Source organism: Mirounga angustirostris, unplaced genomic scaffold (assembly GCF_029215605.1).
Source record: "Mirounga angustirostris isolate CCGP_5_RB_7025 unplaced genomic scaffold, mMirAng1.0.hap1 SCAF_13, whole genome shotgun sequence".
NCBI classification, from domain to species: domain Eukaryota; kingdom Metazoa; phylum Chordata; class Mammalia; order Carnivora; family Phocidae; genus Mirounga; species Mirounga angustirostris.
Window position 1 is genome coordinate 62,411,588 of NW_026991721.1, and position 17,317 is coordinate 62,428,904.

At 36.3% G+C, this 17,317-nt stretch overlaps 1 protein-coding gene and 1 pseudogene across 3 annotated transcripts in view; both read right to left on the reverse strand.

The window, feature by feature from the left end:
- Nucleotides 1-17,317, reverse strand: part of SBF2 (SET binding factor 2) — a 472,728-nt gene that overhangs the window by 133,141 nt on the left and 322,270 nt on the right. The gene's annotated exons all lie outside the window — the stretch shown is intronic.
- Nucleotides 6,042-6,181, reverse strand: LOC123858155 (U2 spliceosomal RNA; annotated as a pseudogene).

The following is a 17,317-nucleotide window of genomic DNA, read 5'->3' on the forward strand; positions in this document are numbered from 1 at the left end:
GGACAATGGGAAACAGGATTATGCTAACTAAACCCCCTTCCATTCAAATTCCATGTGAAGAAATCTGGACCATTTGAACATCACATAGAATATTATATTTTTGGTACCACACTGATGACATCATGCTAATCAGGCTGGATGAAAAAGAAGTGGCTACCATATTTGGAACTTTGGTAAGGCATATGAACCCAGAAGATGGGAGATAAGCCTTATGAAGGTTCTGGCATTCTGGGACATCTCATTCAAAGTAAAGGATAATTTGCTGTATCTTATATCTCCCACTATAAGGAAGGAAGCACAACTTCTGATAGGCCTCTTCAGGTTATGGAGGCAGCATATTCTACATCTGGGACTACTGCTCTAGCTCATACCTATACATGATGCAAAAAGCTGCAGCTCTGAGTGGGGTTCAGAGCAATAAAGGGCTCGTAGGAGATCCGGGAATTGTAAGCCCTGACTGCTTCTCATCATACATAGTGACCCACTTGGAGAATCTGCACTTTCCATTGATATAACTCTGAGCTCTGCAAGGTTAGAAGTTCCAGTCCTCAAAGGAGGAACATTTCTACCAGGGGACAAAACAAGAATCTCATTAATCTATAAACTATACCTGTCACCAAGGCACTTTTGACTCCTAATGCCCAGGAACCAGCAAATAAGAAAAGAGTCATCATTTTGGCAGAGAGAAGTGGATTGAGTTAAAAGATTTTTATGAAGTAAAAATCAACATAACTTGATGTTGGGGTTGAGGCAGGTGTCAAGGATGACATAGGTTTTGGTTTGTGTAACTGGATCAGTGGTGGTACATTTACCAAGACTGGGAATAATTAAAAGGATCAGGTTTTTAGGGCTGAGGGGTAGAGAAAACAGATATCATAAGTTCAGTTTGTAACTGAAATTGAAGCGTCTTTGAGACATGAAAATGAGATATCAGGTAGCAAGCTGGATATTTGGGTGTAGAGCTCAGAGGCAATGTTTGGGGGAGAGAAACAAATTTTCAAGTTAAGTTGTGGGTATGGAAGAGATCATCCTTTAAGAAGATATAGAATGAAACAAAAAAGGAATGTAAGGCTTTACAAATTAAAAGCCAAGTGGAGAAGGATAAGCTTTCCAAGATGGAAAAGGACTGGCCAGAGAAGTAGGAGGATATGTAGGAAACATTTCATCATGGAAGCCAAGGAAACAGAATGCTTCAAAAAGAAATTCTAAGTGATAAACAGCTTCCTATATCTTCAAAGCAAAGAAAAGCTGGTGGACTTAACCATGAAGAGATAACATTAATAATTAATATAGTTTACACAGTTTCAAGGTAGCTTTTATACTTTTGTTTGCTTTCCTTTGCCCCTCTCCCCCCTAAAAGAGCATATTTTAAGTAAGTTCCTGTGAGGAAAAAAGAAAGTAAATTATAAATCTGCCATACTTAGAGTGGCTAATCTGTCATATTTAGAATGGCTAATAAAGAAATAAAATCTATTGAAAAAAGCCTTTTACATTAGAAAAGCCTTCATGTATGTAAGTGTGATTATAAAGAAAAACCAACAGTTCTTTTTAGTATTTTAAATCCATAAGTTACCATTATGCCACCTTTATAATATTAACAAAAGATAAAATAAAATACTCATATAACCAATTATCATAAATAACTAGAGATAATTTTCTACATGGTCTACATTGTGAAAATAATAAGATCAGAAAAACCTTACTTAGCTCTTAGTTTCAAGAAGAATATTCTGAAATGTGTAAGACTATAATTGCTCAGCAGCAGTATTTATGAAAATCTTTTTGAAAGTAAAAAGCAGATTCCATACAATGAATGAAATACATGGAAGTTAGACTTAATTAACCACATCTAACCATCCTTAAAGATAAATAGGTAAGGAATTGTCAACTCTGTGGTTAAATTTTTTTTTTTCTAAAGCACTGATAAGACAGACAGTAAAATGTGAAGTGTTACATACGGTTAGGATAGTAACATGAAAGCAGCCCTGGGAATCCTAAGAAAACAATGTACGAGTTCTGCACTTATTTCTTAATGACAACATAAAACTAGACTCTGGCCAGAGGATCAACCCCCTCCAGATTGGCTTTGGCTTTCTGAACCCCCACCCCTACTTTCACTGGCAAAGGTCAACAACAATAACCTCTTACTTGCTAACCAAATGGATTATGTTTAGACATTTAATTTAACCTCTATACCATTTGTTAAGATTAAACACATGCTTTTTTTTTTTAAACTACTTCCCTAAAAAAAAAAAAAAAAGCCAAAAAACACCAAAATGCACAACCTTCCATTTCATTACAAAGACATATGAAATATAGGTAAGTAAAAAGAAAGAAAAACATCTTTGTGATAAATTCCACAAACCTTAAACAACCAATGTTAACATTTGGTGTCTATACTTCATATTTTTCCTAATCAGAAATTATATGTTTACTCATACAATTTAACTTTTTTTAAAGTAGTCATTTTATTCTTTTTTTTTAAGATTTTATTTATTTATTTCACAGAGCGAGACACAGCGAGAGAGGGAACACAAGCAGGGGGAGCGGGAGAGGGAGAAGCAGACTTCCCGCGGAGCAGGGAGCCCGATGCGGGGCTTGATCCCAGGACCCTGGGATCATGACCTGAGCTGAAGGCAGACGCCTAACGACTGAGCCACCCAGGCGCCCAGTAGTCATTTTATTCTTAAACTAATTTCCTTCCTTGGCCTCCATGACTCTACTTTTTCCTTTTACATCTTTTCTCCTCTTACATCTATGATCCTTTCATCTCAATATCCTTTATAGGTTTTTATTATTCTGCCAACCCTCTAAATGTATTTCTCAGCTCTTTTTTCATCCTTAGATCTCCTCTCTTACAGTACCTACTTTTCATTGGCTGGCTCAACCATTTCTATGGCACAAGGTACCACTGAAATTTGTATTTCCAGCCTAGACAACCCTCCTCAGCTCCAGCTGACAAGACACCTCCAGTATGACATCATGCAAATACCTCAAATTCAATATATCTTAAACAGAACCATCTCCTACCCTTCACCCTCACCTTCAAGCCTGATATCCTTCTATACTGTCTTGGTAAAAAGGACCAGCATCTATTCAGCACCCAGCCAGAAATCGATCACATCATACTCTCACATTCATGCAGATACCAAGTTGATGCTTCCAACAGAAACTTCCTTCCATCTATCCATCCAACATAACTTTAGTTAAACTAGGTGCATTGTGTTAGGGGTTGTGAATTAAACTGCGCTCTTGAAGCTGAATCAAATGCTGTTAATTCTGTCTTCACCACATTTGTCATGTGTTCCCTCATCTTCATAGTCACTACCTTTATTGGACTTTCACCATGGCCATAACTTCTTTACTCCTACCGATTTCTGAGTTTTGGGGGGCGTTCTGCTATAGAAATCAGAATACTTTTCTGCTTTCTTCTCATGCTCCTAATTTAACTTTCTTATGTCTGTTAAATCACTTAACCACTTGTCCATTTGTTTTCTGTCTTCCAGAATTTTTTTGTTAACATTTCTTTACCTGTTTTATTTGTCCTTGTGGATTTATGTTTATCTTTAAAAAAATCTGTCTACTTATGACTTTTAGTTGTGTTTTAGGAGGGGAGTGGAAGTAAATGTGTGGAGGTAAATGACCAGGAGTCCATAATCAGGACATTCTAGAATTCACAATTTCTAGAAGTTTCTCTAGGCCATCACTGTTTGAATATTTTAATACCTTTTCCTTCACATTTCCTAGCTACGTGGTTTTCCAGCAAGATTTGAAACAGCTTCTTCTTCATTCCTTTTAGAAAATGAATTAGTGTCTTATATAGTCCTGTAGTCACTGAGGAAATAGGAAATAAAATTCAGTAAGGAGGCAGGTGTATTAGGGGAATGTAGCAATCATGGATAACTCTTTAGGCTCAAAATTGTATAAATATTAGTGACATACACCTTGGGCCTTAAATCTCAGGTGGAAACTATTTAATTTTTTATTTTGGAACACTAAAGTTTGTCTGTCAAATGACTGGCATGACAGCCTATGAAATTCTCTTTCTGATTTTAATTAAACATTTTGGAGAACTATGTATGTTTCTTCCACAAAACTTCTGGAATGAACACACACACACACACACACACGAATCATGGTATTTTCAAAAGGTTATAAGAGTTTGAAACTAACAATCATCCAGATACTTAATTCTTACTGCTATCTTAGGTAAAAACAAATTACACCATTGGCTGGAATTCTTTTAAAAAACCAGACTCTTTCTGGGTGTAATTTTCCTAAATAACACAGAAACACAAAATAGACAGTATTTGGCTAGCTTACAACTACTCCAGAAAAAAGGACTGTAGGGACTGCAAAAGTTTTGGACATGAGAAAAGGAGTCACAGGGCGCCTGGGTGGCTCAGTTGGTTAAGTGACTGCCTTCGGCTCAGGTCATGATCCTGGAGTCCCGGGATCGAGTCCCGCATCGGGCTTCCTGCTCGGCAGGGAGTCTGCTTCTCCCTCTGACCCTCCTCCCTCTCATGCTCTCTGTCTCTCATTCTCTCTCTCGCAAATAAATAAAATCTTAAAAAAAAAAAAAAAAAGAAAAGGAGTCATAAAGTTACTAGAAAAAAGAGAGGACTCCTTGTTAGAGACGGGAGATCAGGACTTTTTTTTTTTTTTTTTTTTTGTGAAAAGACAGGCAGACTTGGGAAGGAAAAAGAATTTATTCTAAGTTAGGTGACCAAGCTTTGGACAGGAGTAGGGGGCTGAGGGTATAGAAGGGAAAGGCAAGAGCCAGGCCAAGTTCCTGTACAGAGTGGAGCTATCAGTTTTGAGTGTAGTTTATAAGACCTAATATGGACACTCTAAGAACCAGCATAAGAAAACATATGATTAATTAGCACATATATGCCTTAGTATGTATCTGTATAAAACCTAGTCTGCTATTTTAACCCTAGAAACATACAACTTACCAAGACTGAGTCATGAAAAATAGAAAATCTGAACAGACTAGTAGGAGATTGAATGAGTAATCAAAAATCTCGCAACAAACAAAAGTCCAGGACCAGATGGCTTCGCTGGTGAATTCTACCAAACATTTAAAGAAGAATCAGTACTAATCCTTCTCAAAATCTTCCAAAAAATAGAAGGGACTGGAACCCTTCCAAACTCATTTTACAAGGCCAGCATTACACTGATACCAAAACTGGATAAGGACAGCATAAGAAAAGAAAATTACAGGCCAATATCCCTGATGAACACAGATGAAAAATCTTCAACAAACTATTAGCAAACTGTATTTATTTTTTTTAAAGATTTTATTTATTTATTTGAGAAAGAGAGAGAGCACAAGCAGGCAGAGCAGCAGGCAGAGAGAGAGGGAGAAGCAGGTACCCCACTGAGCAGGGAGCCCAATGTGGGGCTCAATCCCAGGACCCTAGGATTAGGACCTGAGCTGAAGGCAGACACTTAACTGACTGAGCCACCCAGGCACCCTAGCAAACTGTATTTAATAATACATTAAAACAATCATACACCATGATTAAGTTGGGTTTATTCCAGGGATGCAAGAATGGTTCAACATTTGCAAATCAGGGTGTTACTCCACATTAATAAAATGAAGGATAAAAATCATATTATCATCTCAATAGATGCAGAAAAAGCATTTGACAAAATTTAACATCTGTTCATGATAAAAACTTTTAACAAAGTGGTTATATAGAGAACATACCTCAACGTAATAAAGGCCATTTAGGACAAGCCCACAGCTAACACCATACTCTAAGACAACTCTAAACATCTACTCATACTAAGAGCAGGAACAAAACAAGGATGCCCATTTTTGCCATGATTATTTAACATAGTATTGGAAGTCTTAGCCAGAGCAATTAGGCAAGAAAAGTAAGTAAAAGGCATCAGATTCAGAAAGGAAGGAGTAAAACTATCACTGTTCACAGACAACATAATATTATACACAGAAAATCCTCTACCACAAACTGTTAGAATTAATCAACAAATTCAGTAAAGTTGCAGGATACAAAATCAATATAGAAAAAATCTGTTGTTTCTATATACTAAAAACAAACTACCAGGAAAAAAAAATAAGAAAACAATGCCATTTACAGGTGCATGAAAAAGAATAAGCTGATAAGAACAGATACTACACTTGATCCTAGCCAAAAGGCTGAGAAGCGATTGAAAAATAAAATACCTAAAAATGAATTAATGAAGGAGGTGAAAGACCTGTACACTGAAAACTATAAGATAATGACGAAAAAAACTGAAGAAGACAGAAATAAATGGAAAGAAATTCTGTGCTCACTGAATGGAAGAATTAGTATTGTTAATATACCCATAAAACCCAAATAATCTAGATTCAATGTAATTCTTATCACAATTCCAATGATATTTTTAATAGAAACAGAACAATCTTAAAATTTGTATGGAATCACAAAAGACCCCAAATAGACAAAGTAATCTTGAGAAAGAAGAATAAAGTTGGATTCATTACTCTGATTTCAAAGTATATTACATAATTACAGTAATAAAAACAGTATGGTATTGGCATAAAAACAGAAACACAGATCAGTGGAACAGATTAGAAAGCCCAGAAATAATCCTACACATACAGGGTCAATTAATTTATGACAAAGGAGCCAAGAATATACAATGGGGAAAGGGCAGTGTCTTCAATAAATGATGCTGGGAAAACTGGACAGCCATCTGCAAAAGAATGAAACTGGACCACTACATTATATCATACGCAAAAAATCAACTCAAAATGGATTAAAGACCTGAATGTAAGACCCGAAACCATAAAACTCCTAAGAGAAAACATAGATGGTATGTTCTATGACATTTAGTACCTGACTCCAAAGGCAAAGGCAACAGTGTTTGTTGACTGATGAATAGATAAAGAAGATGTGGTGGGTACACATACACACACACACACACACACACAAATATTACTCAGCTATAAAAAAGAATGAAATCTTGCCATTTGCAATGACACGGATGGAACTCCAGAGTATTATACTACGCAAAATAAGTTAGAGAAAGACAAATACCATATGATTTCATTCATATGTGGAATTTAAGAAACAAAACAAATGAACAAAGGGGAAAAAAAAGAGAGGGGGAGGCAAACCAAGAAACAGACTTTTAACTATAGAGAACAAACTGATGGTTACTGGAAGGGTAGTGGGTGGGGGGATGGGTTAAACAGATGATGGAGAGTAAGCAGTGCACTTGCTGTGATGAGTACCAGGTGTTGTACAGAAGTCTTGAATTGTTTTATTATATACCTGAAACTAATATTACACTGTATGTTAACTAACTGGAATTTAAATAAAAACATAAAAAAATAAACAAAACAAAACAGCTCAAAGGCAAAGGCAAACAAAAGCAAAATAAATCAGACTACATCAAATTAAAAAGCATCTATACAGGGAAGAAAACCATCAACAAAATGAAAAAGCTACCTACTGAATGGAAGAAGGTATTAAAGATCATATATCCAATCAGGGCTCACTACTCAAAATATAAAAAGAACTCATACAGTTCAACAGCAAAAAAAAAAAAAAAAGTCTCATTAAAAAATGGGCAGAGGATTGGAATAGACAGTTTTCCAAAGAAGATACACAGATAGCCAACAGCCACTTGAAAACATGCTCAACATCACTAATCATCAGGGAAATGCAAATTCAAACCACAATGAGATACCATCTCACACCACAACAAGATATCATCTCACAATGAGATATCAGAATGTCTATTACCAAAAAGACAAGAAATAACAGGTGCTGGCAAGGATGTGGAGAAAAGGGAACCCTTAGGTAGGAATGTGAATTGGTGCAGCCACTATGGAAAACAGTACAGAGTTTCCTCAAAAAATTAAAAACAGCGGTATCATATGATCCAGCAATTCACTTCTGGGTATTTATCCAAAGGAAATGAAAACACTAACTTGAAAAGATATATGCACCCCCATGTTCACTGCAGCATTATTTACAATAGCTAAAGTAGGAAAGCAACCTAAGTATCCATCAGTTGATGAATGGATAAAGAAAATGTGTATATATACATAATGGAATATTATTTAGCCACAAAATAGGAGAAAGTCTTGCCATCTGTAACAACATGGATGGAACCAAAAGGTATTATGCTAAGTGAAATAAGTCAGACAGAGAAAGATATTCTATGATCTCACTTACATGCAGAATTTTAAAAATTCAAAACACCAAACTCATAGACAAAGAGAACAGATTGGTGGTTCCCAGAGTTAAGTATGGGAGAGTGGGTGAAATAGGTAAGGAGGTCAAAGGTATAAACTTCTAGTTATAAAATAAATAAGTCATGGGATATAATAGTGTATTGTATAATTGAAAGTTGCTAAGAGAATAGATGTTAGAAGTTCTTATCACAGATACAAAATTTGTAACAATGTGTGGTGATGGATGTTAACTAGACTTACTAGGGTGATCATTTTGCAATATATACAACTATTAAATTGTTATATTGTACATCTGAAACTAATATAATATTGTATGTCAATTATATCCAATAAAAAGTAAAAACAAACAAAAAAAGCCCTGCCTGGTCTTTCACAGCATAAACCTAAAGGAATTTTGTAAACAAAGATGATTATATTCTCCTCTCCTTGAGTAATGAAGTTTTTATTTCTTTTCCAAGAAAGAAAAGAGACATTATCTAAGAGCTCTTTATGATACTATTTTTTTCTCCTTAAGATTTTAGTGCTGGGTACTAAGTAGTCCCTCAAAGTATTGGTTTTTAAAAGACTAGCTGCAGAAAGAGGCCAATTTGATGAAACAAAACTGATTGGTGGGTAAAAAGTACTTTTGAGAATGTCCAGTTGTCAGGACAAGGGCATCCTAATCAGGGAAGTAGGAAGTGGAGAGAGGACATGTCTTAATGCTTTGGTGCTGGGTCAGGGCTCCACAACTGCTCCTACCCTTAATCATCTGACTCAGTGTGTACATTGCTCCCACTTCCCTCTTTCTCTGCTTCAGTTTGCCTCTATTCTTTTCTGAGTCTGTCTATAATACTAGTTCATGAAGTGTTGGCCATGGACCAGCAGTACAGGTGTGATCTTAGAACTTGTTATATATGAAAATTTTCAGGCTCCATTCCAGATTTACTGAGTCAGAAATCTAGGTGCGGAGACCAGCAATCTGTGTTTTAACAAGTTCTCCAGTTATTCTAATGCATGCTAAACTTTGAAAATCAGTGGCCTATAGTGTACCAATATTGTCCTTTCTGATATGACCTTGCACCATTCTAGAAAAATAGGGCTGTATCTGACTTGATTTTTAGATTCACGTGAAAGTGTGAAATATAGTTACTCAAATTACTCTACATTTGCTTCAAGTAACGCACACCAAATTCTTTAAAAAAAATTTTTTTTATTGTTATGTTAATCCCCATACATTCCATCATTAGTTTTAGATGAAGTGTTCCATGATTCATTGTTTGTGCATAACACCCAGTGCTCCATGCAGAACGTGCCCTCCTCAATACCCATTACTAGGCTAACCCATCCTCCCACCCCCCTCCCCTCCAGAACCCTCAGTTTGTTTTTCAGAGTCCATTGTCTCTCATGGTTCGTCTACCCCTCCGATTTCCCCCCCTTCATTCTTCCCCTCCTGCTACATTCTTCTTCTTTTTTTTTTTTTCTTTCTTAACATATATTGCATTATTTGTTTCAGAGGTACAGATCTGAGATTCAACAGTCTTGCACAATTCACAGCGCTTACCAGAGCACATACCCTCCCCAGTGTCCATCATCCAGTCACCCCATCCCTCCCCCCCTTCCCCCCACTCCAGCAACCCTCAGTTTGTTTCCTGAGATCAAGAATTCCTCATATCAGTGAGGTCATATGATACATGTCTTTCTCTGTTTGACTTATTTCGCTCAGCATAATACCCTCCAGTTCCATCCACGTCATTGCAAATGGCAAGATCTCATTCCTTTTGATGGCTGCATAATATTCCATTGTATATATATATACCACATCTTCTTTATCCATTCATCTGTCGATGGACATCTTGGCTCTTTCCACAGTTTGGCTATTGTGGACATTGCTGCTATAAACATCGGGGTGCATGTACCCTTTCGGATCCCTACTTTTGTATCTTTGGGGTAAATACCAAGTAGATGTACACCAAATTCTTTACACTAAAATCTAAGTGTTTAGGGTCACCTTGATGGCTCAGTTGGTTAAGCGGCCAACTCTTGATTTCAGCTCAGGTCATGATCTCAGAGTCCTAGGATGGAGCCCTGCATCGGGATCCATGCTCAGCACAGAGTCTGCTTAAGATTCTCTCTCTCTCCCCCTCTGCCCCTCCCCCCTAAAATAAATTCATTAAAAAAATAAAATCTAAGTGTTTTTTAAAAAAAAGTTTATCTTAGTTTATACTTACATCTTCATTTTTCAACCAATAAATATGGGCCTACAAAGTGAAAACTTACATATGGTACCAATCATTAGAGTTAGTCTGTCTTCAAGGGGCTTACAAACTAATGGAACTAATAGACAAGTAGGCCTAACATGACCTAATGCAAATCAATGTGTTTAACATGCCACACTAGAAGTAGAAAAAGGTGTTATGGGAGCATAGAATAGGAAGTGATTCTGCCACAGCAATCAGAGAAGGCTTTATGAATGAAGGGCATTTAAGCTGAACGAGAAGATGAATAGTTTCTTTGGATTTGTTTCTCTCCTTTCACATCTCTAATTGTTTCCTCCTATATGCCATTAGTTAATGATTGTTAGTTTGCATATGGTTTTAGTTGTAGTGTTTTAAATATAAAGCTGAACACAGCAACCAATATATATTTTGCATTGGAAACGAGGCCCACTGATTTTGATTTTATGAAAAGCATTATGTTTTGCCTCAAGAGAAGTTTCCAACATTGAACTAGTTTATGTTTATTTAAATGAATTAAAAAATTTTCTTAAATAAATCTGAAGAAACGTTACTATGGTTATAGACCAAACACCACTTTATTATTTAAAGACCATGTGTAGTATACTGGAAAAAGAACAGGGATGAACATCATTAGACCATATTCTTTTTTTCCCCCATAATACCAGTATATTATTTACACAGAGACATGATTAAAGATATTATTAGACCATATTCTTATCCACTATCTTTGCTGTGGTCTTAGGCAAATCATGTTACCTCTCTGGACCTTAGTTTCTTCACCTAGAAAAGAGTTTGGACTCAGTGATTTCTAATGACTTTTATTTTTATTTTTTTGTCTAAACCCTGTTAAGTGCCATTTATGATTTCAACTGGTTCAATTATTAAAATATTCATCAAGAAAAGGAATGCCTCTTTTTGCAGCTATCTAGACAAATATCCTCTGCAAATACTTTGGCTACAAGGGTAGATTCCAGAAGCTAGTCGCACGAAGTTTACAGAACACAATGTTAGGCTCAAAACGTGCTCATGACAGGCCACATTAGGAAAGAGTGTCCTTAAAATTACATTACTTCATCTCTAACGAGAAATGCCTCATGAGGCCACGGCAGTGGTCAAAACCTTGGCTGAACAATTTTATGATGCATTACTGATAGAAAAGTCATTCCTCAAACTGCAAAACTTGCTCTGAAACACACCCTAATTGAAAACAACAACAACAACAACAACAACAACAACAACACAGATAAGGCCAGAGTTGCATTCCACAATGGAGAGCCTGAGAAATTTAAATCAAGTGGAAGAAGTTTTGCAAGTGTGAGACAGACTTTAGGGGGAGAGGAGACTCTCCAAAAATATGGCTATGATATTTTAGTCCAAATATAATTCTTTTTTCTTAAAGATTTTATTTATTTTTCAGAGAGAGAGAGAGAGAGAAAGAGCACAAGCAGGGGGAACTGCAGGCAGAGGGAGAAGCAGGCTCCCCGCTAAGCAGGGAGCCCGATGCGAGACTTGATCCCAGGACCCTGGGATCATGATCTGAGCCAAAGGCAGACAATTAACTGAATGAGCCACCCAGGCGTCCCAACAAATATAATTCTTTTTTTAAAAATTTTATTTATTTTTTATTATTAACATATAATGTATTATTTGTTTCAGGGGTACAGGCCTATGATTCATCAGTTTTACACAACACCAAGTGCTCACCAGAACACATACCCTCCCCAGTGTCCATCAACCCCCTCCCCTCCAGCAATCCTCAGTTTGTTTCCTGAGATTAACAGTCTCTTATGGTTTGTCTCCCTCTCTGGTTTCATTTTTTTCCTCTCTTCCCCTATGATCATCTGCCTTGTTTCTTAAATTCCACGTATCAGTGAGATCATATCATATGATAATTGTCTTTCTCTGATTGACTTATTTCGCTTAGCATAATACCCCCTAGTTCCACCCACATCATTGCAAATGGCGAGATTTCATTTTTTGATGGCTGCATAATATTCCATCATATATATATACCACATCTTCTTTATCCATTCATCTGTTGGTGGACATCTTGGCTCTTTCCATAGTTTGGCTATTGCGGACACTGCTGCTATAAACATTGGGGTGCAGGTGTCCCTTCGGGTCACTACATTTGTATCTTTGGGGTAAATACCCAGTAGTGCAATTGCTGGGTTGTAGAGTATCTCTATTTTCAACTTTTTGAGGAACCTCCATACTGTTTTCCAGAGTGGCTGCATCAGCTTGCATTCCCACCAACAGTGTAGGAGGGTTCCCCTTTCTCTCCATCCCTGCCAACATCTGTTGTTTCCTGACTTGTTAATTTTAGCCATTCTGACTGGTTTGAGGTGGTATCTTACTACGGTTTTGATTTGTATTCTTAATGCACAGGAATATAATGGCAACTGTATACTATGGTTGTGAAATTTGAACCTGTCAAAGGCTCAGTAACCTTGAAGAATGAAACGGGGCACATCTTCCTGACTATAAAACATGTAAATCATTACCATTTTTTATTCTGGCTCCTTGCACATGGAGGTCATGCTGTGAGCTGCAGGAGGAGGGATGTAGCAGTGACCTTTTCGAATATTCCAACTTACTGGCCAAGTGTCTGTACTAATTGATTTTCATCACCCTTTTAAGAGTGCATCTCTAACTCCTGGTCCCAAATGCCTGCCTAAAGTTTAGCTAAACATTGCAGTAAGATCCAAGCTATGTGGATTTCACTAAAGTGTGAAGTGTGAGGCAACACAGAGTTATGCACCAGAAAGTTTAGTAGCTTGGGATGAGTTTTGTGCTAATTTCATTATTAAAAAGTATCACTGGGGCACCTGGGTGGCCCAGTTGTTAAGTGTCTGCCTTCAGCTCAGGTCATGATCCCAGGGTCCTGGGATTGTGCCCTGCATTGGGCTCCCTGTTCAGCAGGAAGTCTGCTTCTCCCTCTCCCATTCCCCCTGCTTGTGTTCCCTCTCTCACTGTCTCTCCCTCTGTCAAACAAATAAATAAAATCTTTAAAAAAATAAAAATAAAAAGCATCACTGAGAAATCTCTGGAAGATTTTTTTGTTCTCAATTATTCTTTTTAAAAACCAGTCTTTAAAATGAATATAGGTAGAGTGAAGCAGGACTAATGTCTTGGGCTGAGGTTTGAGTATGGGATTCTACAGCAATGTCTGACAGAAATTTAATGTGAACCATACAAATAATTTAAAATTGCCCAGTAGTCTGATTCTTAAAAAGTAAAAAGAAATAGGTAAAATTAAATGTAATATTTTATCTAACCCAATATATCTAAAGTACAATCATTTCAACTTGTAATCGATATAAAAACCATTGAGGCATTTTATGCTTTTTCAAATGAAGTCTTCAAAATCCAGTGTGTATTTCACACTCACAGCCCATATCAATTTTTTAAAAGATTTTATTTATTTATTTATTTATTTATTTATTTATTTATTTATTTATTTATTTATTTATTTATTTGAGAGACAGCAGCAGAGGGAGAGGGAGAAGCAGTGGGGCCCAATCCCAGGACCCAGGATCATGACCTGAGCCAAACGCAGATGCTTAACTGGCTGAGACACCCAGGTGCCCCTGCCCATCTCAATTTTTTTTTTTTTCCCTAGCTACATTTCGTGTACTTGGTATCTAGTTTTATGCACCATCTTAAGTAATGCTGCATTAGACGGTAATACCTTTAATACCTGGGTTTTGTAGACCCAAAGTTATGGAAACTGATTTTTCCTCCTCCTCCTACTCCATCCCTGAGTTTTCATTGCAATTTTTGAAATATAATTTAGAAAATTTATGGCAGGGGATATTAAGCCAGTGCATTAAACTCCTTCTAGGACAACCAAAAATGTCAATCTCTGCAGGCTAAAAAACAGAAGATTTTGAACTAGGTAATAGTGTTTTTTAAAAAATGAGTCATAGATAAAAGACAAGAGATCAGTCTGAAACTCAAAGAGGGTTCCTTTTCCTCTACATCCTCACCAATACTTGTTGTTTCTTGTGTCTTTGATTTTAGCCACTCTGACAGGTGTCAGGTGATATAATAGTTTTGATTTGCATTTTCCTAATGAGTGATATTGAGCACCTTTTCATGTGTCTGTTGGCCATCTGTATGTCTTCTGTGTAGAAATGTCTGTTCATGTCTTCTGCCTATTTTTTAATTGGATTATTTGGTTTTTGGTGTTGAGTTGTGTTCTTTATATATTTTAGATACTAACCTTTTATCAGATATGTCATTTGCAAATATCTTCTCCCATTCAGTAGGTTGTCTTTTAGTTTTGTGGATTGTTTCCTTTGCTGTGCAGAAGGTTTTTGTTTTGATATAGTCCCAATAATTTATTTTTGCTTCTGTTTCCTTTGTGGCAGGAGACATATCTAGAAAAATGTTGTCACAGCCAATGGCAGAGAAATCAATGCCTATATTCTCTTCTAGGATTTTTATGTTTTCAGGTTTCACACTTAGGTCCTTAATCCATTTTTTAAAAAGATCTTATTTATTTATTTATTTGAGAGAGAGAGAGCAAGTGAGCATGAGCGGGGCAGGGGCAGAGGGAGAGGGCGAAGCAGACTCCCTGCTGAGCAGGGAGCCTGACGCAGGGCTGGATCCCAGGACCCTGGGATCATGACCTGGGCTGACAGCAGACACTTAACTGACTAAGCCACTCAGTGGCCCCTAGGTCCTTAATCCATTTTTAATTTTGTGTTTGGTGCAAGACAGTGGTCCAGTTTCACTCTTTTGCATGTAGCGATCCAGTTTTCCCAACACCATTTGTTGTAGAGACTGTTTTTTTCCCTATGGCATATTCTTGCCTCCTTTGTTGTATTTGTTGTAGATTAATTGACCATATAATTGCGGATTTCCAGGCTCTATATTCTTCTGTTCCATTGATCTATGTGTCTGCTTTTGTGCCAGTACCATACTGTTTTGATGACTACACCTCTGTAATATAACTTAAAGTCTGGGATTATGATGCCTCCATCTTTGTTTTTCTTTTCCAAGATTGCTTTGGCTATTTGAGGTCTTTTGTGGTTCCATACAAATTTTAAGATTGTTTTTTATAGTTGTGAAAAACGCTGTTGGCATTTTGATAGGGCCTGCAGTAAATGTGTAGATTGCTTTGGGTAGTATAGACATTTTAACAATATTTGTTCTTCCAATCTATGAACATGAAATATCTTTCTATTTCTTTGTGTCACCTTCAAATTTTTTCATCAATGTTTTATAGTTTTCAGAATACAGGTCTTTCACCTCTTTGGTTAGGTGTATTTCTAGGCATTTTATTATCTTATTATATTATCTCAATTGTAAATGGGGTTATTCTCTTAATTTCTCTTTTTGCTTCCTTATTAGTGTATAGAAATGCAATGGATTTATGTACATTGATTTTGTATCCTGTGACTTTACTAAATTCGTTTGTAAGTTTCTAATACTTTTTTTTTTTTTGGTGGAATCTTTCAGGTTTTCTATATAGAGTATCATGTCATTTCCAAATAGTAAAAGATTTACTTCTTCTTTACCAATCTGGATGTCTTTTATTCCTTTTCCTTGTTTGACTGCTGTGGCTAAAACTTCCAGTATTATATTAAATAAAAGTGGTAAGAGAGGACATCCTTGTCTTGTTCCTAACCATAGAGGAAAAGTTCTGTTTTTCACCATTGACTATGATGTTAGCTGTGGGTTTTTCATATATGGCCTTTATTATGTTGAGGTATGTTCCCTCTAAGCCTACTTTGCTAAGGGTTTTTATCATGAGTAGATGTTGTACTTTGTCAAATGCTTTTTCTCCATCTACTGAAATGAGCATATGGTTCTTATCCTTTCCCTTATCAATCACCATTGACTGATTTGTGAATATTGAACTGCCCCTGCAACCCAAGAATAAATCTCACTTGATTGTGGTGAACGATTTTTTAATGTATTGTTGGACTGATTTGCTAATATTTTGTTGAGGATTTTTGCATCTATGTTCATCAGGGATATTGGCCTGTAGTTCTCTTCTTTTGTGGTGTTTTTATCTGGTTTTAGTATCAGGGTAACGCTGGCCTCACAGAATGAATTTGGAAGTTTTCCTTCCTTTTCAATTTTTTGGAATAATTTGAGAAGAATAGGTATTAACTCTTCTTTAAAAGTTTGGTAGAATTTGCCTGTGAAGCCATCTGGTCATGGACTTTGTGGGAGGGTTTTTTTTAAATTTTAATTATTATTATTGCTGATTCAATTTCATTGCTGGTAATTAGTCTGTTCAAATTTTCTATTCCTGATTCAGTTTTAAAAGGTTGTATTTTTTTAGGAATTTATCCATTTCTTTTAGGTTGCCTAATTTGTTGGCATATAATTTTTAAAAATATTCTCTTAGAATCTTTTGTATTTCTCTGGTGTTGGTTGTTATTTTTCCTCTGTCATTTCTGAGTCCTCTCTCTTCTTCTTCATCTTTTTTTTTTTGGTGAATCTTGCTAAGGTTTATCAATTTTCTTGATCTTTTCAAAGAACCAGCCCTGATCTGTTCTATTGTTTTTTTTTATAGTCTTTATTTCATTTATTTCTGCTCTAACCTTTATTTCCTTCCTTCTACCTGCTTTCAATTTTGCTTATTATCTTTTTCTAGCTTCTTTGGTGTAAGGTTAGATTGTTTATTTAAGATTTTTCTTGCTTCATGTCCACAATAGCCAAACTATGGAAAGAGCCTAGATGTCCACCAACAGATGAATGGATAAAGAAGATGTGGTATATATATACAATGGAATATTATGCAGCCATCAAAAAACCGAAATCTTGCCATTTGCAATGACATGGATGGAACTAGAGAGTACTATGCTAAGCGAAATAAGTCAATCAGAGAAAGACAATTATCACATGATATCACTGATATGTGGAA